Consider the following 24,205-nt stretch of genomic DNA (forward strand, 5'->3'; position numbering starts at 1 on the left):
ACCCCACTTTCTAGTATTCATACACCTAGTCCTGTTGCTCCTCGAAGAATTGAAGCTACTCAGGATCCTATTGAATTGGGTCTTCTTGCTCAAAAATATTTAAGCACACCTAAAGACAACAAAGATGAGGTTTTTGGTCTATATGCTGACACAGAGCGTGATGGTAGCATCATACATAGAATTGGCAATTTCAGAGTAACATTTATGGGAGATGATCTAATTGTATATTCAGAATCTCATCTTGGAGAAAGAGGTGCTTTTGTCAAGTACCCTGGCACACCTGGATTGTGGGAACTGATGACTCGGAAGAGACCTGGCAGCTATACAGATCAAGATTATGAGCACTACAAAGAAATATTAATAAAATCAGATGCTCTATACCAGAACAATGATCCCACACAAAAAAGAGTCAAGTCTAGCAGTGGAGCAAAATACAAGAACTTAACCAGGCCCATATGGTCACAGATCAAGACAGGTAGTGGAATCAAACATTACAACACCCTACCTAAAGAATTTGTGTGGGTTGATGATGTCAGGAAACTTGTAGATAGGTTGCTGGTGATAGCTGGGGAGGAAAATGCTGGCAACCACAATTTTTACAATGAAAAGGTTGGAATTATGGACATGATAAGCACCAAATTGTCTAATTTTATAGTGAATGACACTAAGGGGATTGGATATCTTATAAAAATTATTAATACTCTACCACCTAAATTTTGGAATATTTCTGAGGGTCGGGGGTTGGTTAATGACATCATAAACAAGCTGCCATTTGAACTACATATTCCAGGCTATCAGTATTGTGGTCCAGGTACAAAATTGGACCATAGATTAAACAGAGGTGATCCTGGTGTTAATCCTCTAGATGCTGCATGTAGAGACCATGACATAGCATACAACACACATTCTGATCTTGACAAGAGACATGTGGCAGACAAGAAATTAGAAGAGGCTGCATTTGGTAGATTTGTAAGCAAAGATGCTTCTTTAAGTGAGAGAATAGCAGCATTGGGGACCACCATAGCTATGAACACCAAACAAAAACTGGGGTGGGGGTTGTGAATATGTATATAATAAACCTAGGATGAAGGCCAAGGGTGTTATGTATCAGATACCTTATGCAGGTCTTAAATCTCTTAAAACTATTGATAGTCTTTTAACCAAAAAGCAGCGCAAGAAAAAAAATTATTGTAATGCCAAAGGCCATGGTATGAAATTGTTACTTAGTACCCCCCAATTAAAAAAATTACAGCAATCCAGGAAAAAATCACATGTGGGTGGCTTCATATTTACTATTCCGGCCATCTTAGCAGCACTTGGGGCTGTGGGGAGCTTGGCTGCGGGATCAGCTGCTATAGCAAAAACAGTAATAGATGCCAAGAAGAATAAGGCAGAATTAGATGAATTGAAGCGCCATAATCTGGCCATTGAGAAACAAGGCAAAGGTGTTAAGAGAGCCATGAATAAGTTTAAAAAAAACAAGAGCCGCTTACAAACCAAGATATTGAAGCTTTAATCAAGCCACTGGGCATCAAATATTTTAGAGGTGTGTACATGTCTGATTCTTTACCAGAACAATCACTCAAAAAAGAGTGTGGCATAGTTAATTTGGATAAGTACAAAAATCAGGGCACTCACTGGATTTGTTATCTTAAATATTTAAACAATGAGGCATTTGTGTTTGATTCATTTGGAGGTGTTCAACCTGAAAATTTAGTAAAATATATAAAATCAACTAATCTTTATTACAATAATGCCCGTGTTCAAAATTTCAAAGATGTTAATTGTGGACATCTGTGTTTATCTGTTCTTAGATATATGTCTGAAATAAATAAACCATCAATTGAAGATTTTCAAAAGGCCCTGTGGTATTTAAAACATCATGGGGGTATTCCATCTCACCAGCCAAAATTCAATATTGAAACTTAGATTACATGATGATATAGTGTCTCCCAAAACAATAGCTCTCAGAGCATTTTATGGCATGTACTTGATCCCCAATATTACACACCACAACAACAAGATTGCAGTTGGTGACCAAAACATTGTCATCACTCCAGGGCAATATAATCTATCTACTCTAAATGCTCAGTTACCCAGAGGTATAGTGTTAACTAAAAAATTCTGTCACTCACAGAGTAGAGATTGTGTCTGCTACAGAAACAGTGGATCTGGGTACTATAGGAGAGCTGTTAGGCTTTGAGAACAACACAAAACTTGAACCAGCCATCAAACACACTGCTATTAATATACCTAAATTCTTAGCCATAGAAGCTCTAAATATTCACTGTAATGTGGCCGAGGGTATGATCACCAAATCAAATAGCATAGGCACTCACAAACAAACTGGCATCATTGCAACATGCAAACCTAACTCTGAATTTATGGAGCCAATCATCTACACTCCATCGCCAACATTATATTTTCCTGTGTGCCATAATAGAATAGATTATAGTGAGTTGATGGTCACTAATGAAAAAGAAGAATTAGTTGATTTTGCTGGAGCCACAACAACTGCTATCATAGAGATTAATATTTAAATAAAAATACATACAAAAAAATGGAAAATATTGAGAGTTATGAGCTACAATCATTCCCCCCAAACAGGAGGACATTTGCAAATTTAAATCAACACAACACAGAGATTGAGGTTGATCTTGATGTAGGGGATGGCTTTATACACCCCCACAGAGCAGATCTTTACATCAAATTTGATGTTGTAAAGCTCGATGGTACAGATTATCCGGCAAATTCAAATATAAGATTGGTAGACAATTTTGTGCCACATCTGTTCTCTGAAATTGAGATCAGAAAACATGGTGTTGTTATAAACAGAGTGGATTACCCTGGTATTACCTCTACAGCTTTGGCCACACTAAAATTATCCAAGACCGAGGCTTCTTACTACAAAATAGGTGGATTTGAGGCTGGTGATAAAATATTATCCAAGAGCCACACAGTGCTGTTCCCCATGCGCCTGTTGCCAGGATTCTTCTCAGATTACAAAGATATTATGTGGAAGGGTGGTTTGAGAATCACATTTAGAAGAGCTGCCAATGATAATAATGCTTTGATGAGGTACAGTACATTAAACTCTACCGGGGAAGCTCTGCCTAATACCCTACCTGATGAGGGCAAGTGCCTTATTCAGACTATGGAGCTAAGAATGCCAGTAGTTGAATATGAAGCTAGTTATGCTCTTAAATACAAAGCAGATATCCTAAAAAATCCACAGGTGCCTTTACAATTTTATACATATCAATGTGTGCAGAAGCCTGCCACTGGTAGCTATTATGAATTTGATGCTACAAACTCATTCTCCAGTATACAATATGACATGCCGGATTTTGTGGTGGTACTGTTTCAGACTGGAAGACACAACAATCAGGAAAAAAATTCAAGTAAATTTGATAACTGCAACATCAAGAACATATATCTTAAAAATGGCAGAAATGAGGTGTTCCCTAGAGAAAATTATAATTCAGACATGTCCAAGGATGATTTCCTTAAATTATATGAAGCATTTACAGCATACAAAAGGGTCACTACTGGCAATACTGACATGTATTACTCAACCAGATGAATTCAAAGCACAGAGGCCCATGTTTGTCATCAACACCTCAAAAAGGAAACAAGTTGTGGTTAATGGCAGGACAAACATTAAAATTATGTGTGAATTCCACGATACACTCCCTGATGACACCATATGTAGTGTTATTCTGATAGGTGAAAAATCATATATTTATGATGTAAGAAATGAGAGAGTCACAGAGCAATTCTAGAAGGCCTCTGCATATTACATTGTCTTAGTACTAGATATGCAAGTTGGGCCTGGTGTCCAATTAAACTTAAACCGGAAGTAAATATGTGTGGGTGTGGGTGGGTGTGGGTGGGTGTGGGTGGGTGTATGTGGCTCTTATGAGCATCTTGGCTTAGTTTTAGGTGTAGCCAAAAAAAATATCAAGAGGGGCATATTTTTAACAAGCTTATGGACAACAATCTCACAGATGTAGCGTTTGTAAGTGTAGGCAAATCAATCTGAGGGGGTTCCTCATTTCACGGGAAATTTCCGAGGGCATTTTTGCAAAAATCTTGGATTAGACAGAGTACCACACTTGAGCAATAAGCTCATATGCACATCTTGAGCTAGTTTTAAGTGTAGCCAAATCTGCCTGAGGGGGGTTCATCATTTATCGACCCATTAATAGTACCAAACACACTACTTATATATGTTAATGATTAATTAGAATGATAATTATAAAGAATGAGAAGTGGCCAAACATAAATTAGAACCAACTTAAAATACACGTTTATGTAAAAAATTGATCTGTGGTTTTATTAATGAGAAATAAAATGTGCACTTTATAACTATTAGGTTAAGTAGAATATCTGTTTTTCATCGGTGTATTTAATCTTTGGTTTACCTTTAAGAATTCTTTATTATTTACTTCTTCTTTAATATAAAAAATCTGTAGCTTAATTTATAAGCGAATGAACGTTCTTGTTTAATGTATATACCAACGAAACCATTGGGTTCGATACCCGGTGGAAGTTATTTTATCGCCTTCCATAATCGAATTGTATGATCGACTATTTTTTGTTTACCCAGGAACATCCCCCATAGGAGATTTACGAGACCGGGTTACGCTACTCACTCGTAGCTCCCAATTTTCTCACGATAGTGGGTTGCCACCGGTCCTATAGGCTATACAGACCGAGAACCCAGAGACTGAACCCAGGCGGACTCGAACACATGCCGTCCCGCAGTCGGAGTCCAAAGCACAGCGCCTTAGACCGCACGATCACGGAGGAGGACTTTTCTTATTTTACTTTTGGCTAATCGCTAGGATGAGGATGAATAATGAATAGAAAAATAAAAAGAAGGTCACGCACAAAGAACAGGACGGGTCTTCAACCTCTTAGGTGACGAGTTCAAGCCCCAAATATGAGGATTTGAATCATAGACCTCAATTTCTTTTTTTTAAAAAAATATAAACAAAATTAAAATTTACACTAAACTTATTATCAAGGCCAAAATAGTTTGTAACTGTGAAACTACCCTCTGAATGCAAATTGACAACATGTTTTTTTTCTTTCTTCATGTGAGTAAGAATTAAATGTGTGGCACACAGAGATACTTCTTGCGAAAACAATTAACTGTGCCCTGTCCCAGTATGTCTGGAGCAAAGCCGCGCATAGCGTAGGAGAAGGGGGAAGAGGGGAAGGGGATCGAGTGGAAAGAGCGAGGCAGTACACGCTGCTGGAAAGGCTGGCAACTGCAGTGGATCTCCTCCCTCCAAGCAATTCCGTTCCTCTCATGTGTTCATCGCTGCTCAGATACTAGTTTTGTTCACCTGCTCCAGCGATAAGTGGGACAGAGTGTAGTTCGCATACATGTAGCAAGTAAGGCAACTTATCTCAGAATGAAAATTCCACAGAGTTTTCAAACGTTTGTTTTACCAATGATGACTGGACTTGAGCAATGATGACTGGAAAACTTGAATGTATCTCTTTACAGATACCAAGTTATAAGGAACTATTTCGTAGATGTTCATGTAACCGTTATAAAATTACAAATAAAATATATTCACAACCTTAGATATACTAATATGAAGAAAGAAATTCAGAGTAAGATTTCAAATGCATGTGTATAAAGTAATTATAGAAGTATAGAGCAATATGCGAGTATTGAACTTTTTTTTTTTTTGCAGGATAACGTTTACAATATTGAGGCGAAAGAATAATTAAGGACGTAGTGTATTGGTTAGAGTTCTTGAGAGCATTGTAAACGGTCCGAGGTTTGATCCTCCATACGAGGTGTTCTTTCTTTTTCTTTTTAAAAATATTTCTCCTTCTATTAAACAAGAGCATGGCAACATTATTTGTAATAATAGTATATAGTGGCTAGATTGTCCTAAAACTGGAATTTACTAAAAAAAATAAACAAATAAATGAATTGACACACGATTAAAGGGATATTTTCACGTATCAGATCTTGAATTATGATACTCTAACGATAATTGTGTTCTGCTTCAAAGACATTGACAAATATTAATGAAATAACCATTTATATTTGTGGCAATTCAGGACACACTAATATTACTCCTTTTTCCACTCGAATTCAATGCAAAGATACCTTCACAAATATCGAATGAAAAGTTTCCATTAAATGTTTTCGCCCAGTCGTATTACCTTCGTTTTCTTTGTTACAAACAAATTTTCTTTGCACATGACATGTAGGAGGGGGGTTGGATCTGCATTTCACATTGGTCAGCTCCTTCTACCTGTGTTTAGGAGCGAAAGCTTGTGGGGTAGTGGTTACCGTTAAGGATTGATAATCTGATGGTCATAGGTTCAAACCACTTCGGTGGCAGAAACTTTTCGTACGTTTTAGACATATCCCATTGCGTTCATTGTCCACGCCGTATGAAACGAAATGATTCAGATTGGAATTAACGATGGGGGAGGAGAAATGTTAAATAACAAAATTTCAACGAACCGAGAAGAGGAGAAAAATTGGATAAATATGAAAATTACATTCATGTTTTTAGTGGTATAATCGCAGGTAAAATCAAAGATCTTACGTGGAAGATTTTATCTTGCTCTGAACTCGGCCAAAAGGAATTTCGCACCGATCTAATACATTCTCCAATACATTATAAAATGTTAATGAATGTTTCATGTCGATAATTTTATCAATTCATCAGTTCTTGACGCCGAGACGTATTTTCTGCAACTACCCCTTCTCACCTCTCGTCTCCAGTCCCTTCTGTTCTTAACTTCTCCTTCTCCTTCTTCTCTCCCATCCTTCTCCTATATTTTTATCTCATACCGCCTTCACTACTTTTCTCGCCTCTTGTCTCCATCCCACTCTTCTCCACTCCTCTTATCTCCTCTCCTGTCTTATATTTCCGACTCCACTGCACTCTTCTCCTCTTCTTTTCGTTCTTCTCTTTTTCTCTCCTTTACTCTACTCTCCACTCTCCTCTTATCGTCTACTCCTCTCCTCTCCAAACTCCTTTCCTCCTCTTCTATCACCTCGCTTTCCTTCCTCTCTTCTCTCCTCTTTGCTCCATTTTCCTCATGTCTCCTCGCATCTTTTTCCTTTCTCCTCATTACTTCTCCTATCCGCTTCCTCTGTCCTCTATTTTCTTCCCTTCCTTACTTTTCCTCTTCTCCTTTTGCTTTCTCTTTTCTCCTCTCCTTTGTTCCCTTTCGTTTCCTCTCTCCACTTTTCCTTTGTGTAGACTCATCAACAATGAAATACTATAAAATCGATGTTGTTTCTTTCTGAGAGTATTGCAACAAATGTAATACTGATTTTTTTCTAGTTTTATGCAATAATATTTGAATATCTTTCTTTCGCGTATTTTATAAATACCTAATGTGCATGTGGAAACCCTGAAATCGAGCCTAACTCTACATGCAACCCACCAACGCCTTGTGTAAATTGGGTTGCCTAGTTTAAAATGTCGTTGTCCTAAAACTTTTGAGAGACACTGTACATGCGATACGTATTACTGTAATTGAACGCATTTTTCAAATCTTTCTCGGTTTATCATAACTTCTTCCTACACTCCGAGAAAGTCACGATTCGCCACTGCACTACGCCATCGGGGATTAGATTATTATTTTGAGAGGAGTGACCAGAGGGTGGGGATTGGTGGGGGTTATAATCTCCCTTTGGCCCAACGTTCATACAACAAGTAATGAAACGCTATTGTAAAATAATACTAAATGGTCATGCCAACCCTAGGTACTCAACTGACTGTCTCTTTGCAATGCTTAAACTAAGGCTTGAGCAACTCGCTTGCCCTTGTGGAGACGGTGAGCGCTTCGTTCAGTGTGAGTTTAACGCCTGCACCTCAGGCAGAGCAGGAGTGGGGAAGCATCTTTTGTTGAGAGAAAAAATAGTGCCAGAGATGGCGCCCCCCTTTCATGGAACCACCTGCTGTTCCCTCTGCCATGATAACAATGCCACCCTGCACTGTTAATCATGAATCAAACGACGAAGGTTTTGCCACTGCACGATTATAATAAGTCTCTTGCCTCGCCCGACTCCTTCTTCCCGCTATTCGTACAACGCTACAGTCCAAGCGTGCATACGAGAGCGCTCTTCCACAAATACGGCGGGTTGCCCAGGCTGCTTTAGCTAATACGATCAGAGCTGTTGTATATACATTGGGAAAGATTCTCCATTACTGGAATGTGAGATTAATATTGGTAAACTTCTGGCTTTCCATTTGAATTTTTGCTAATTCTTGTCGTATTTCTGCCACTTTGGCTAATCGTTGCGATGAGGGCGAGTGATGATCAGATGAAATTGGAGAAGAAAAGCAGCCATGCCCATACACGGACTCGAACCCAGGAACTTCGGTGGTGAGATATAATGTCGACCACGGTGTGCAAGGGGTGCTCCTTCCACGTAGTGCACCCAATAGTCAACCTCACTTCCACATAGTACACCCTGGACTGAAGACTAACGAGGAGGCTCTGGCGACTGGCCCCATGGCCAGTATAATTTTGTTTGTGTTGTCCTGTGTTCTGTCCTTATTTGTGCTGAGTGCCCCTTTACAGTCTCAGCTTTTAACGGAAGTCAGAAGATTTTAATATTTTATGATTTTAGTTATGCAACGTTAGAGTTGTTATGTGTAACGACAAGGGGCTGGACCCCGTATAATGTGACGGGTGCAAAATAGCCTTAGTGCTGATGCACCCAAAATTTTAAATTCAAATTCAAGTAACATCTGCCACGTATACAGCGTGTCTCAATAAAATGTATACTCACCTTGAATGTTCACACGCCAGGGTTTAATAAGGTAAAGTTCGTTTCGAAATTTAACAGAATCTACAGACATGAATATTATTTCCTTGTCAACGACTGTTTTCAAACTGATGACCGTTCTGGTCCAGGCACTGCTGGAACCATGCGAAGTCATGGAATCTCGAACATCAAGAATCACTCCTTTCAGTATTTGGGAGCATTCTCGTTCAATCGCTTGCTACAATTCTTCCACTCTTGCTGGTTTTGTACCGTAAACATGATCCTTTATGTTTTCCCGAACAAAAGTCTAGTGGCGTGAGGTCTGGTGAACGCGGAGGGTATTCTTCAGAACCTCTTCACCCAATCCACTTGTTCGACACATTTTGCCAAGCACCACTCACAAAACTATGCACTCTCCAGGCAGAATCATCTGCACTGGGAGCATGGACTGTTCTTGGAATGTAACTCTTTCAATACCAGTGCCTTAAAATGCAATGGACGCTTGATTTCGAAATGCCTATCTCATGACCCATTTGCCGTACACATTTTCTTGTACCCTGGCTTTCTTGCTTTGTAATGTCCACGTTCTTCCGGAACGTTTCTTGTTGAAATTCTGAACAGTTCCATCTACTTCAATTCAAGTGATGGTAAGACACGTAGGAGACGGTTTGCAATTCTCTCCTAAACTATATTGGCATCTCTACTGAAATTTTCAATCTTCCTGTGGCACTTTAGGTTAAATCTCCTATTAAATTCAAGTAAGGGTCCGATGATTATGTGAATTATAATGTGTTAATGCGTGTATACATATATTGGGACACCCTATGCCAATCACATGCGTTCTTTCGAACACCAGGTAGTATTCATAGAAGCTCTATTTATAGTTTTCCTATCACCGTTTAGATATCAAAATCTTCACGAAAGCACAAATACAAACTCTATAAATATTTGCCCAAAATACAAATATTCATATTTGAGACCAAAACCTCATTGATACTGTATATTCCATATTATTTCAGAAAGTCTCAAGTAACTACAGACCTCGTAGCTACTAATATCACACAACTGCCCTTAATAATAAAGATCTCTCTCACCACACTATACAGTCATCACATCTATATTCATTTCTTATACTGTCACCATAATCTGGGAATGTGCTCCTAGGCACAGCTTCTGTTCATGTTTTCTACCCCTCTTAGGGTTAGGAAAATAGGACAGGCTGTCCCAAATGTAGCATTTTAAATCAAAATGTACGACTCAAATCATTCGCGATAAGTAATACATTTCTAGAACATGTTAGTAAGTAATGTAAAACTGAATCAAATTTCCCAAATTTGTAACCAGTACTATACAATAATTTTTTACTTCATTGTTTTCACTCGCACTTCTATCAAGAACCATTTTTTTTTTCAAATTTCAGATTTAATCATAATATACATGTACAACTCTGAATAACCAAACTCGTTGAAAATGTACTGAATCAGCACCAAATCTTTTACAGACTATGTGAAGTGTATATCTCTCGGCAGTTCATTCTTCTGGCATTAATGAAAATAGTCTCTCAACATTTGCATTATGACCTGGAATAGCAAGCAAATATTCAGCAATTAACATAACTTGAAATACGAAATATGAAACATAATGTTCTTAACATACTTGAAATCGTTCCAGATGTTTCATTTGGGCGGCATTCAGTTCAATACCATCACAATATTGAATAAGAATGGCAAACACCTTGTAGGATCCATGAGAACTTCCATCGGTACAGAAATACCGTTCGGGCATTGAACGAATGTGACCCCAAAACTTTGATTATTAATATCTGTCCTTGTTCTAGCACAACACATTATTGTTTTCAATGTATGAATGAAACAAATTTCACTATTGACTTCTATGCACTCCACAGACTTCTAACTTGCATGATTTCTCTTTGTTCAACTGAAGCACGTCTTTCCTTAATTTAAATTATGTTACGCTCAAAATGCAGGGCATTTATGATTTTACTTTCCAAATTCCTCCTGGACGCCGGACATGAGGCTAAAACATAGACCATTTCTGGGAAAAAGAGGGCATCTGGCACCCCAACCTTTCTTCCCATTAAGCCGCCCAAAGCGTTGATATCTTCCTTACTTTTCCTACTATCTTCCACATTACCATCTTCAGTATTCTTACCCTCTCGTGGTTTATCTATGCCTCTTTCACACGACAGAGCCTTCTGTCGACTTCCATTTCCTTCCACCACTTTTAAAATCTTCTTCTTGTTCATTTCACACCTTATCGATCCACTTAATACTTTCCATTCTCCTCCAAAGCCACATATCGAAGGCTTCTAGTCTTTCCCATCTCTCTTCGTCATTGTCCACATTTCGATCCATGCAATACACTTCGTAAGCATCTTTCTTCATTCCTGGTCCTTTTTAGCATGAAACAGACTCTTACTTCCATATATTGATGTCTATAAATTTTCCATGTGACATCTTTTTACATCAGTTGCTGTTAACATTCTAAAGGTTTCCTTGCATCGTATATCTCTATAAAGCTTCTAAACCCATTTTAAGCCACTACTAAGGTCTACAGGAGTAGTGTAATTGATGCTATAGCTGGGACGAGAAAGTATGAGGTGTTTGACTGAATAGAAATACTTAAAACTAAGTCAAAATGTCTATAAAATTCCATTGCTACTGTGTATAACCTATGATTTTTGTAAAAAAAAGCTTCCGAGAAAGTATGACCCCCTCAAATTGATGTGGCTAAACCTGAATTTGCCAAAATTGCTGTTTATAAATTTGTTAAAAATATGCTTTTCTCAATATTGTTTTAACTATACTTAAAACTAGGCCAAGATGCTTATAAGAGTTTTTTGATTATAGTGTGCTATTTTGTCTAATCCAAGATTTTTGTAAAAAAAAGCCCTCGGGAAATTCTCGTAAAAAGTATAATTCTTCTGGAATTTCCCGTAAAAACAAAATTCTCGGGAATTTCCCGTTTTTTTCTCAGACCGAGTTTGGCTACATCTATATAAAGCTGGATCTAACTATAATAGTTAATATTGTGAGAATAGTTGAAGAGTACAGACGTGTTGTTCCAGTGCTCCTCATATTATAGCTCTGTTTGGATTGATATACTGAATTTCTTATTATTTATATTAAACATATTTCTAATATATTGAACAAGAATCTTATATTTTATATAAAAGAGTTTGATATTTGATACATCTAGTTGTAATTAGTTTATATTTAGAGTTTTGGCTTGCCGCTGTTGCAATCTGTTTCTGTGTGTTATACAAGATCAATACACATTAGGTCATTGCCAGTGCTGACATGCAATTGTGGTAGGTCACTGTTTTCTGTGGATCAATACTTATTCTATCTTCGTGCACGTAAGCCATTGGCATTATAATTTGTCATAGTTTTATTAAGTATAAAATTTTGATTTGAAACCCAAGAAATCTGATATAATAAACCTAGGATAAAAATTAATAATATTAACATATTAAATATATACAATAATTAAATAAAGTACACTGCTGAATCCAAGTCATATTTTATATTAAATATAGAGATTTAATTTGAACCCCAAGAAATTTTAAAACTAATAACAAAAATGCCAAATCAAAAATATTGTGATCAATGCAATAAGAATATATCTAGCACCAATTGGGCTAAGCACCAAAAGAATTGTAATCCAGACAAATATAGAACTCCCACAAGAATATGCTCAAATTGTCATAGAAAATATAGTCTGGAATATTTCTTATATAAACATAAAAATAATTGTTCTGCACAGTTTTCTACTTTATCACAACCATCTACATCTTCATATGGTCTAAAAAGAAAACTTGAAACACCTATTAATTATAATCCAGCAAAGCAGATTCGCTATGCACCTATCTATAGTAGTTTTAATGGCCAACTAAGTGATTACCGTTTTATATCAGAGTCAAAATGTGATATTAAGAATTTTTTGAATAATATAAATTCTGATGTGCAGGATATTCTAAATAAACAAAATAACTCTTATAAATTACCTTTCAAATTATTTACATAATATAAGAAGCCAAATGGAACAAAATTTACACACCCCCACATAACAGAAACTGTAGCTGTTTATTCAAATAGAAATTTAGACAAAATAATAAGCAGGTTGATAGAGCAATTGAATATTAAACACTCTGAATTTGCGGCAAAAGAATCCGGATGGAGTTTATGTGGAAGTCCACACAAGTTATATATTAATATTTCTAAATTTAACCCATTACAAGGTTCGACATATCTGCCATTACCTGCCAATATTAAAAACAAAAAAGCCGTGGTTAACATAAAAAATAATGATGAGAAATGCTTTTTGTGGTGTATTTTAGCTGCTTTGTATCCAGTTTTAAGGCATCCTGAGAGAATAACTTATTATAAACAATATGAACACAATTTTGATGATGCTATGGAGGGCTTAGAATATCCAATGTATGTTCAGAATATTGATAAATTTGAAAAAAAAGGCCAGAGATATCAATGGTAAACCATTATCTATTAATATATTTATTTGTTCTACTGGTGCTGGGAATTGCTTGATAGAACTTCTCAGAATTAGTACAGTTGATGATGATTTTGCTGTTTCGATTGATTTGCTTTTAATTGAGGGGGTGGCACATACCATTATACTTTAATACATAATCTTGAAGCTTTAGTAAGAAAACAAGCAGACAAATCTAATAGAATATTCAAGTTGTGCCGAAGATGTTTAACTGTATTTGATGGTAGAAAAACAATAAATGGGGTTCGTAAAGAAAATGCAGAAATTGCTAAAAACAAATTAGTTGAACATTTAAAATATTGTGGGAACCATAAACCTGTTCATATGGTGATGCCTAATCCAAGTGAAAATGCCTAATTTAAAAAATTGAAGCTTTGTTGGAACACCCAGCATATATAGTTTGTGATTTTGAATCAAACCTCAAACCCCCAGATCCTGATGAATCTTCAATTACATCATACCAGTTACATGAACCTTCTAGTTTTTGTTATATAGTTATACGGGATGGTGTAGCTAGTGAACCACAATTATACATGGGACAAAATGCTATCAAAGAATTTGCACATAGAATTGAAAATGAGTGCCATGATATAGCATCTAATATTTTATTAAAATCAAGGCCTATGATGTCTTTAACAGAAGAACAAATTGAAAATTTTAAAAATGCAAAAAAATGTCTGGTATGTGATTGTGAATTTTCAGATACAAATATCAAGGTGAAACACCATTCCCATACAAGTGGTAAATTTTTAATGGCTCTGTGTAATAACTGTAATATTAAGATCCAGAGACCAAAAATTGTCCCGATATTTTGCCATGGTGCATCTAATTATGATTTTCATCATCTGATCAGGTACGAGGGGTTTGACAAGCAGAATTTAAATATTTTAGCAGAAAATGATGAGAAATATATAGCTATTAGCAAAATAATTAAAGTTAATGGTGTTCCTATTCACTTAAGATTTCTTGATTCATACAGAATTCTGTCTGCTAGCCTGGCTACACTGGCCACTCAATTATCTGATGATCAATTCAAAATCACATGTACCATGTTTCCAAATCAGGACCTGAAATTAATTAGGCGGAAGGGTGTATATCCATATGATTATGTTACAGATTTTTCTAAATTTGATGAGTGTTCTCTGCCACCACAAAAAGCATTCTATAGTAAACTCAGGGCATCCGAAATCACTGATGAAGATTATCACCATGCTCAGTTGATGTGGACCAATTTAAAATGCCAGACATTTGGTGATTATCATATGGCATATTTAAAACTTGATGTAACTCTTTTAGCCGATATACTTCAGGCATTTAGAAAATCTTCAATAGAAAATTATAAGCTAGATCCAATTTATTTCTATAGTGCTCCAGATCTAGCATGGTCTGCAATGTTTTTAAACACTAAAATGGAGTTAAATTTAATCCAAGATCAAGATATGTACTTGTTTATGGAGCAATGCATAAGAGGAGGCATGGTGCAATGCCCTCAGAGATATGCCAGAGCTAATAACAAATATATTTCTAATTATGATCCAGAATTGCCATCAAATTATATACTTTATGTGGATGCAAACAATTTGTATGGATATGCTATGATGGATAAATTGCCATATGCAGGGCTTGAGTGGGTTGAAAATTTTAGTATTGGGGATCTTCAGGATTTTGATGACAGTAACTATGGCCTGTTCTTAGAAGTTGATCTGATAATTCCTGATAATTTACACAACAAGTTTTCTGATTTGCCCCCAATTTCTGAGGTTGAGTGTTCACCTAATTCTAAACAAAAAAAGCTAATGATGACTCTGGATCCAAAACAGGATTATGTAATATATTACAAAAACTTGCAGTTTCTGATGCGTCATGGTGTTCAAGTAACTAAGGTTGGCAAAGTGTTAAGATTCAGGCACTCAAGATGGTTGAAACCATATATTGATACGAATACCGAGCTTCGAACATCTGCAGTAAGCCAATTTGATAAAACTTTGTTTAAATTAATGGTAAATTCAGTATATGGCAAAACTATAGAAAATGTTAGAAAGCATAGTGATGTTAAATTAGTTACCGACCCTAGCCGGAGCAAAAAATTAGTGGCAAAACCTAATTTTAATTATAGAAGAATTTATGATGACAATATGGCACTTTTTAATATGAAAAAAACAAAAATTAAGTTTGATAAACCTATTTATGTAGGGGCGGTGATATTAGAATTAGCCAAATTACATATGTTAAAACTTTATTATGATGTGTTGAAACCTTTTTATGGTGATCGTGTAAAACTAATGTACATGGACACAGATAGTTTTATTCTTGATATTCAAACAAAGGTAAAGGTAAAGGTAAAGTGTTTCCCTGTGCAAAGCACCACGCCATGAAGGCGTATAGGGGGTGTGGGGGTAACGTCCCACACTTTCTTGATCCGGTCGTGAGTGGGGGTGATGTGATCAGCATCACGCCCCTGACCGCCTTTACCCCCCAGGGTTTCCCCCAGGTACCCATGTTATTCGACGCTGGGTGGGCGCCGGGGCCGCTTCCACCGTTAGAAAAGTTCCCGGATTTGAACCGGCCGGGGATCGAACCCGGGACCTTGAGCATGGTAGTCAGACGCGTTACCGACTGATTTATAAAGATATATCACATCCTGAATTAATTAAATATTTTGATACCAGTGAACATTCAAAAATTCAACCCCACAACAAAAAGGTGCCTGGCAAGTTAAAAGATGAGACACTTGGCGATGTTATTGTAGGATTTGCTGGGTTAAGGGCTAAAATGTATAGTTTTGAAACATGTAGTGGTGCTGTTGCCAAAAAAGCTAAGGGCATTGGTAGAGAAATTGTAGACAAAGAGCTTGAATTTGAAGATTACAAAAATTGTCTCAAATCACAGAGGTTAATCAGAACATCAGAAAATAGAATTCAGCGTGTGGATCACTTGTTAACTAGCAATATTGTAAGAAAAGTAGCTCTAGACCCACATGACGATAAGAGATGTATTTTATCATGTGGCACACATACTTTACCGTGGGGTCATGGTGACTTGAGAAGTGGTAATCAATGCCCAATTACAGAGCATGATTTAAAATAAATAAAACATGCCTATGAATTTATTTGGATTTAAAAAAAACTATTATGGACCTGCCGACACCAGCACCCTCTCCTGACATAATATCTAAACTAAGTGGTTTCTTAATTATTCATCTCAATACAATACTTACAGATGTTGATGATAAAACAGGTAAAACATTATACATATTTAACAATAACTTAAACCACTACCAATTACCTATAGGTGGTCAATTACAATTTATTACAACTCCCGAGGGTGATGTCAAAATTTCAGTAGGGAGAAATATTTATAGAATTAAGCACTCAAACATGATTTCTGGTACTGTATATACCGTCTCTGCCGGTGATTGTTTATATATTGAGGTCCCGGGATATTATGACAAACTTATACCTTTTTTTATAGAATTAAGAATTAGATATTTTATAATAATTAACCACTAAATCAAAATGCCTAATGATATATTTGGCCATACAAGACATGAAGATCACAGTGATGAGATTCTGATGCTTGATGTCAGAGTGAAAAAATTAAGAAGTGATTTACAAGTTTTACAAACCACACTTAATGCCAGTCTTCAACTAGAAATTACAAATTTACAATCACAATGCATGGACCCTCTACTTAAAATTGATTCAGAACTTAAATTATTGCTTCAAAAATATACTGATTTGGCAACATTGGATAATTTTCAAAATTTAGAGGAAGCTGTAGCAACTCTTCAAGCTAAATTAAAAACTCAGAATACCAACTCTGAACAATTGAAACAACAACTAGAAGAGCAGATTAGTAGTGTCCAGACACAACTCCAAACAATTGTCAAAAGCATAAAGTCACAAGAAGATTTTGATCTAGTAATTTCCACTCTAAAAGAACAAATTCATTCACTACAAATACCTAATCTCGACCCCTTGAACAATGCCATAGCCGAGGTTAAAGAAACAATTGAGACACTTGAGAATTTTATGAACAACTTACCATCTTCTGATGCTCTGAATGCTATAACTCGCAGTGTAGCTAACATCAAACTGCAACTTGAAACATATGAAGATTTTGGAAAAATTCAGAGTACCATAACTCACCTTGAGGGTATCATAGCAGCAGTACAAAATGATCTGACAAATGTACAAGAAACTCTAGAATCCCGCCTTTGTCAGTGTCCAGCAACAGATCACCAAACTTGAAAACTTCAACACCGAATCTGAACTATCTCATTTTCATCACTTGATCGATGATAACCAAACAAAACTTGAAATTTTACAACAATCGACACCTACTCAGGCAGACATAACTCTGCTCCAAGATGCTATGCATAGTGTGGCTGACGCTAGTAAATTAATTGATGTGAAATTGGCACTTGAATCTTTGCATAATACTGTATCTAATCTGCCTACATCACAGGAACTTAAAAATATTAAGAGAGCTGTGAATCGCATATTGAAATCAGAAGATATAAAGAATATCCAGACAGAGATCAAACTGCTTACTCAAACAGTGGCCACTCTACCAACCAATCAACATATTAATGAACTGCATGCTTTGTTTGAGGATATCAGAAGACAAGTTCATGATCTTACTGTCCAAAATTCTAAATTGGCAGTTGTTGAAAATTTACAGCAAATTGTAGCCAACATCAAGCAACAACTAGGGACCATGGAATCCAACCAAGCAAATACTCTGTCTGTTTTTGCTACCCAGCTTCAAGAAATTGTGCAGCAATACAAAAAACTTGCTGTGGACATAAGAATTAAACCAGGTCACGATGAGATTGTTAGGACTATCAATGAGCATCTTGAATCTGTAACAAGTAGATTGCTTACAGCAGAAAAAGAAATAACTGGCCTAATCGAGAATCCCAAGCATACAGTAATCCTTGAATTAAACAGTATCCCCAACAAAGAATATGATTCACCATTTATACCAGGTTGTAAACTGTATAAGCTGTCCCCTGCACAATTTTATTACCAATTTTTTGTTGGGGGCACACTTAGACCAATCAAAATTAAATATTGGCTACAACCACAAGCACACCACTACCCTACTTTATCAATAACTAATGCTGACAACAAACCAAAGGTCACCAATATAGAGTTAGAGGATTTTACAGATCCCAATACATTAGAAACATCTTATGTTGAAGATGATGGATCTTTGGAATTTAAAATACAAATAGGAGACAAATTATATTTAGAAAATCCTGTAGTATCAGCTGCTGAACACCCTATAGTTGCAATATTCTTGTTTACATACTATGTCTAGACAAATTATTGTTGATGAATTACACAAACCAGCCAGACATAACTATAAGCGACTGCCAGTGGTTACAAAAGGCATAGATGATTTATGGCAGTCTGACTTGGTGGAAATGGCACCTCATGGAGGACAGTTGAAAAACTTAGACAAGATCAACAAAGGATATAAGTATATACTTACTGTCATAGATACATTTTCAAAATTTGCCTGGGCATTGCCGCTCAAATCTAAGACTGGAAAATGTGTTACAGAAGCTTTTAGGACAATTATTAATCAGAGTGGGATCACCACGCTATCTACAAACAGATAATGGCAAAGAATTCTATAATTTGGTGTTCCAACAATTTATTAAAAACCATTCAATAAAACATAATTCGAGTTACAGTGATCTCAAGGCCTCTATTGTAGAAAGATTCAACAGAACTCTAAAAAATCATATGTATAAACAATTTACCCTTCAAGGTAATTATAAATGGCTTACTATTCTACCAGAACTTGTAGATAAATATAATAATTCAGTTCACACCACAATCAACATGAAACCCTCTGAGGTAACTTCATCTGATGAGCAGCAATTGATCAGTACTGTTTACTATCCTAGATACCAACCAACAACGAAAAACCTAAATACAAAGTTGGTGATCAAGTAAGAATTAGTAAATATAAGCACATATTCAAAAGAGGTTTTACCAGAAACTGGAGTACTGAATTATTTACAGTGGATCAAGTTAAACCTGGGGCTCGTAATACATATATAATAAAAGATCACCGAGGAGAAATTCTCAAAGGCAGGTTTTATGAAGAAGAACTCAACAAAACTAAGCAGAGAGACACATATCTTATAGAAAAAGTTATTCGCAAAAATGGCAATAAAATACTGGTGGAATGGCTAGGACTCCCAGAACACAGCTGGATCGAGGCAGACAAAGTGATACTATGAATACCTGGGATGTTATAAAAAGACTACCAGATCCTGAACAGCAGAATAAGTGAAATGGAATGCTGCTGCCTGATAATATTAGATGTCTTATTGTTGGACCATCGGCTTGTGGTAAAACTACACTAATGATTGATAATTTTTTATTGGCACCTAACTGGTTAGATTGGAAAAATAGGCACTTGTATGTCTTCTCTAAGAGCTTGGTACAATTAAAATATCAACAGCTAATGAAGCTATATGATGGATTGGATATAGCCACTTTTGAACCAGATGTTAAGCCACTTCATGAATGTCTCGATAACTCTGTTGTTGTATTTGATGATATTATATTGGAAAACCAAAACAAGGTTAGACATTTTTTTACACAGGGCCGACACAAAAACAGATTGCTTATACCTGGCACAGACTTTTTCTAAAATACCAAAACAATTAATAAGAGACAACAGCAATTTTATATGTGTGTTTCATCAAGATCATACCAACCTCAAACACATACATGATGAATATGTAGGTGGGGACTTGAGCTACAATGATTTTTCTAAGTTTTGCAGTAGGTGCTGGAACCAGGACAGCTATGGGTTTGTCACAATTGATATGACAAGGAAACCTAATAGTGGTAAATATAGAAATAAAATTAACAATTTTCTAGACATTGAAACACATATAAATAACCATGAAAAGACCAATTATTGATGATCTTAAATTAAGAGACTATCTTGTAAAAATATTTAAGGGATGGAAAGTAGAGAACAGAGGTATCTATGAACAACACAAGCGCACAGAACAGCCGATTATTGATGCTATTAGTGAACTAGGTAAAAATATCAAAACTGTTACAGAGCAGAATCAAAATTTGATCACAGAGCTTGTACCTGTAGCTGCTAGGAACATATTAGATTATCCAATCACCCCCACTTTCTAGTATTCATACACCTAGTCCTGTTGCTCCTCGAAGAATTGAAGCTACTCAGGATTCTATTGAATTGGGTCTTCTTGCTCAGAAATATTTAAGCACACCTAAAGACAACAAAGATGAGGTTTTTGGTTTATATGCCGACACAGAGGTTGATGGTAGCATCATACATAGAATTGGCAATTTTAGAGTAACATTTATGGGAGATGATCTAATTGTATATTCAGAATCTCATCTTGGAGAAAGAGGTGGTTTTGTTAAGTATCCTGGAAACCTGGATTATGGGAACTGATGACTCGGAAGAGACCTGGCAGCTATACAGATCAAGATTATGAGCATTACAAAGAAATATTAATAAAATCAAATGCTTTATGCCAGAACAATGATCCCACACAAAAAAGAGTAAAGTCTAGCAGTGGAGCAAAATACAAGAACTTAATCAAGCCCATATGGTCACAGATCAAGACAGGTAGTGGGAGCAAACAGTACAACACCTTGCCTAAAGAATTTGTCTGGGTTGACAATGTCAGGAAACTTGTAGATAGGTTACTGGTGATAGCTGGTGAAGAAAATGCCGGTAACCACAATTTTTACAGTGGAAAAGTTGGAATTATGGACATGATAAGCACCAAATTGTCTAATTTTATAGTGAATGACACTAAGGGCATTGGATATCTTATAAAAATTATTAATACTCTACCACCTAAATTTTGGAATATCTCTGGGGGTCGAGGGCTAGTTAATGACATTATAAACAAGTTGCCATTTGAGCTACACATACCAGGCTATCAGTATTGTGGTCCAGGTACCAAACCAGGACCATCGACTAAACAGAGGTGACCCTGGTGTTAATCCTCTAGATGCTGCTTGCAGAGACCATGACATAGCATACAACACACATACCGACCTTGACAAGCGACATGTGGCAGACAAAAAATTAGAAGAGGCTGCATTTGGTAGATTTGTAAGCAAAGATGCTTCTTTGGGTGAGAGAATAGCAGCATTGGGGACCACCATAGCTATGAACACTAAACAAAAACTGGGGTGGGGGTTGTAATATATTAAGTAAATTAGTTACAATTTAATTGAACTAGTTAATCCCAGAATATGTATATAATAAACCAAACAAATGAAGGCCAAAGGTGTTATGTATCAGATACCTTATGCAGGTCTTACATCTCTTAAAACTATTGATAGTCTTCTAACCAAAAAGCAGCGCAAGAAGAAAAGTTCTTGTCTTGCCAAGGGACATGGTATGAAATTATTACTTAGTACCCCCAATTAAAAAAATTACAGCAATCTAGAAAAAATCACATATAGGTGGATTCATATTTAGTATCCCAGCTATTTTAGCAGCTCTCGGCGCAGTTGGGAGCTTGGCTGGGTGATCAGCTGCCATAGCAAAAACAGTAATAGATGCCAAGAAAAATAAGGCAGAATTAGATGAACAAAAGCGCCATAATATGGCCATAGAAAAACAAGGCAAAGGTGTTAAGAAAGTTATGAATAAGTTTAAAAAAACAAGAGCCCCTTTCCAACCAAGATATTGAAGCTTTAATCAAACCACTGGGCATCAAAAATTTTAGAGGAGTATACATGTCCGATTCTTTACCAGAACAACCACTCAAAAAAGAGTGTGGCATTGTTAATTTGGATAAGTATAAAAATCAGGGCACTCACTGGATTTGTTATCTTAAATATTTAAACAATGAGGCATTTGTGTTTGATTCATTTGGAGGTGTTCCACCTGAGAATTTAGTAAAATATCTAAAATCAACTAATCTTTATTATAATAATACCCGTGTTCAAAAATTCGAAGATATTAATTGTGGACATATATGTTTATCTGTTCTTAGATATCTGTCTCAAATTAATAAACCATCAATTGAAAATTTTCAAAAAGCCTTGTGGTATCTGAAACATCATGGGGGTATTCCATCTTACCAGCCAAAATTCAATATTGAAGCTCAAACTACATGATGATATAGTATATCCCAAAACAATAGCTCTCAGAGCATTTTATGGCATGTATTTGATCCCTAATATTACACACCACAACAACACAATCACAGTTGGTAACCAAAAAATTGTCATTAATCCAGGCCAGTATAATTTGTCTACTTTAAATGCTCAGTTACCTAGAGGTATATGGTTAACTCAAAATTCTGTTACTCACAGAGTAGAAATTGTGTCTGCTACAGAAACAGTAGATCTGGGTACTATAGGAGAGCTATTAGGATTCGAGAACAACACAAAACTTGAACCAGCCATTAAACACACTGCTATTAATATACCTAAATTCCTAGCCATAGAAACTCTAAATATTCACTGTAATGTGGCCGAGGGTATGATCACCAAAACAAATGGCATTGGCACTCACAAACAAACTGGCATCATCGCAACATTCAAACCTAACTCTGAATTCATGGAACCGATCATCTATACTCCATCGCCAACATTATATTTTCCTGAGTGCCATAATGGAATAGATTATATTGAGTTGATAGTCACTAATGAAAAAGAAGAATTAGTTGATTTTGCTGGAGCCACAACAACTGCTATCATAGTAATTAATATTTAAATAAAAATACATACAAAAAATTAATAAATAAATAAATAAAATGGATAATATTGAGAGTTATGAGTTACAATCATTCCCTCCAAACCGATGGACTTTTGCAAATTTAAATCAAGCCAACACAGAGATTGAGGCTGACCTTGATGTAGGAGATGCGTTTATACACCCTCACAGAGCAGACCTATATATTAAATTTGATGTTGTAAAACTCGATGGTACAGATTATCCAGCTAATTCAAATATAAGACTGGTAGACAATTTTGTGCCACATCTGTTCTCTGAAATTGAGATTAGAAAACATGGTGTTGTTATAAACAGAGTAGATTACCCAGGTATTACCTCTACCGCTTTGGCCACACTAAAATTATCCAAGACCGAGGCCTCATACTACAAAATAGGTGGATTTGAAGCTGGTGATAAAATAATATCTAAGAATCACACAGTATTGTTTCCTATGCGCCTATTGCCAGGAATCGTCTCAGATTACAAAGAAATTATGTGGAAGGGTGGTTTAAGAATTACATTTAGAAGAGCTGCCAATGATAATAATGATTTGCTGAGGTATAGTACATTAAACTCTACAGGGGCAGCTCTGCCTAATACCCTACCTGATGAAGGTAAATGCCTTATTCAGACTATGGAGCTAAGAATTCCAGTTGTTGAATATGAAGCTAGTTATGCTCTTAAATACAAAGCAGATATACTAAAAAATCCACAGGTGCCTTTACAATTTTATACATATCAATGTGTGCAGAAGCCTGCCACTGGTAGCTATTATGAGTTTGATGCTACAAATTCATTCTCCAGTATACAATATGACATGCCAGATTTTGTGGTGGTTCTGTTTCAGACTGGAAGACACAATAATCAGGAAAAAAATTCAAGTAAATTTGATAACTGCAACATCAAGAACATATATCTTAAAAATGGCAGAAATGAGGTGTTTCCTAGAGAAAGTTATAATTTAAACATGTCCAAGGATGATTTTCTTAAATTATATGAGGCATTTACAGCAATCAAAAGGGTCACAATTGGGAATACTGACATGTATTACTCACCAGATGAATTCAAAACACAGAGACCCATGTTTGTCATCAATACCTCAAAAAGAAAACAAGTTGTGGTTAATGACAGGACAAACATTAAAATTATCTGTGAATT

Source organism: Lepisma saccharinum (assembly GCF_977018435.1).
Source record: "Lepisma saccharinum chromosome 12 unlocalized genomic scaffold, izLepSacc3.1 SUPER_12_unloc_1, whole genome shotgun sequence".
In the NCBI taxonomy this organism is placed as follows: Eukaryota; Metazoa; Arthropoda; class Insecta; order Zygentoma; family Lepismatidae; genus Lepisma; species Lepisma saccharinum.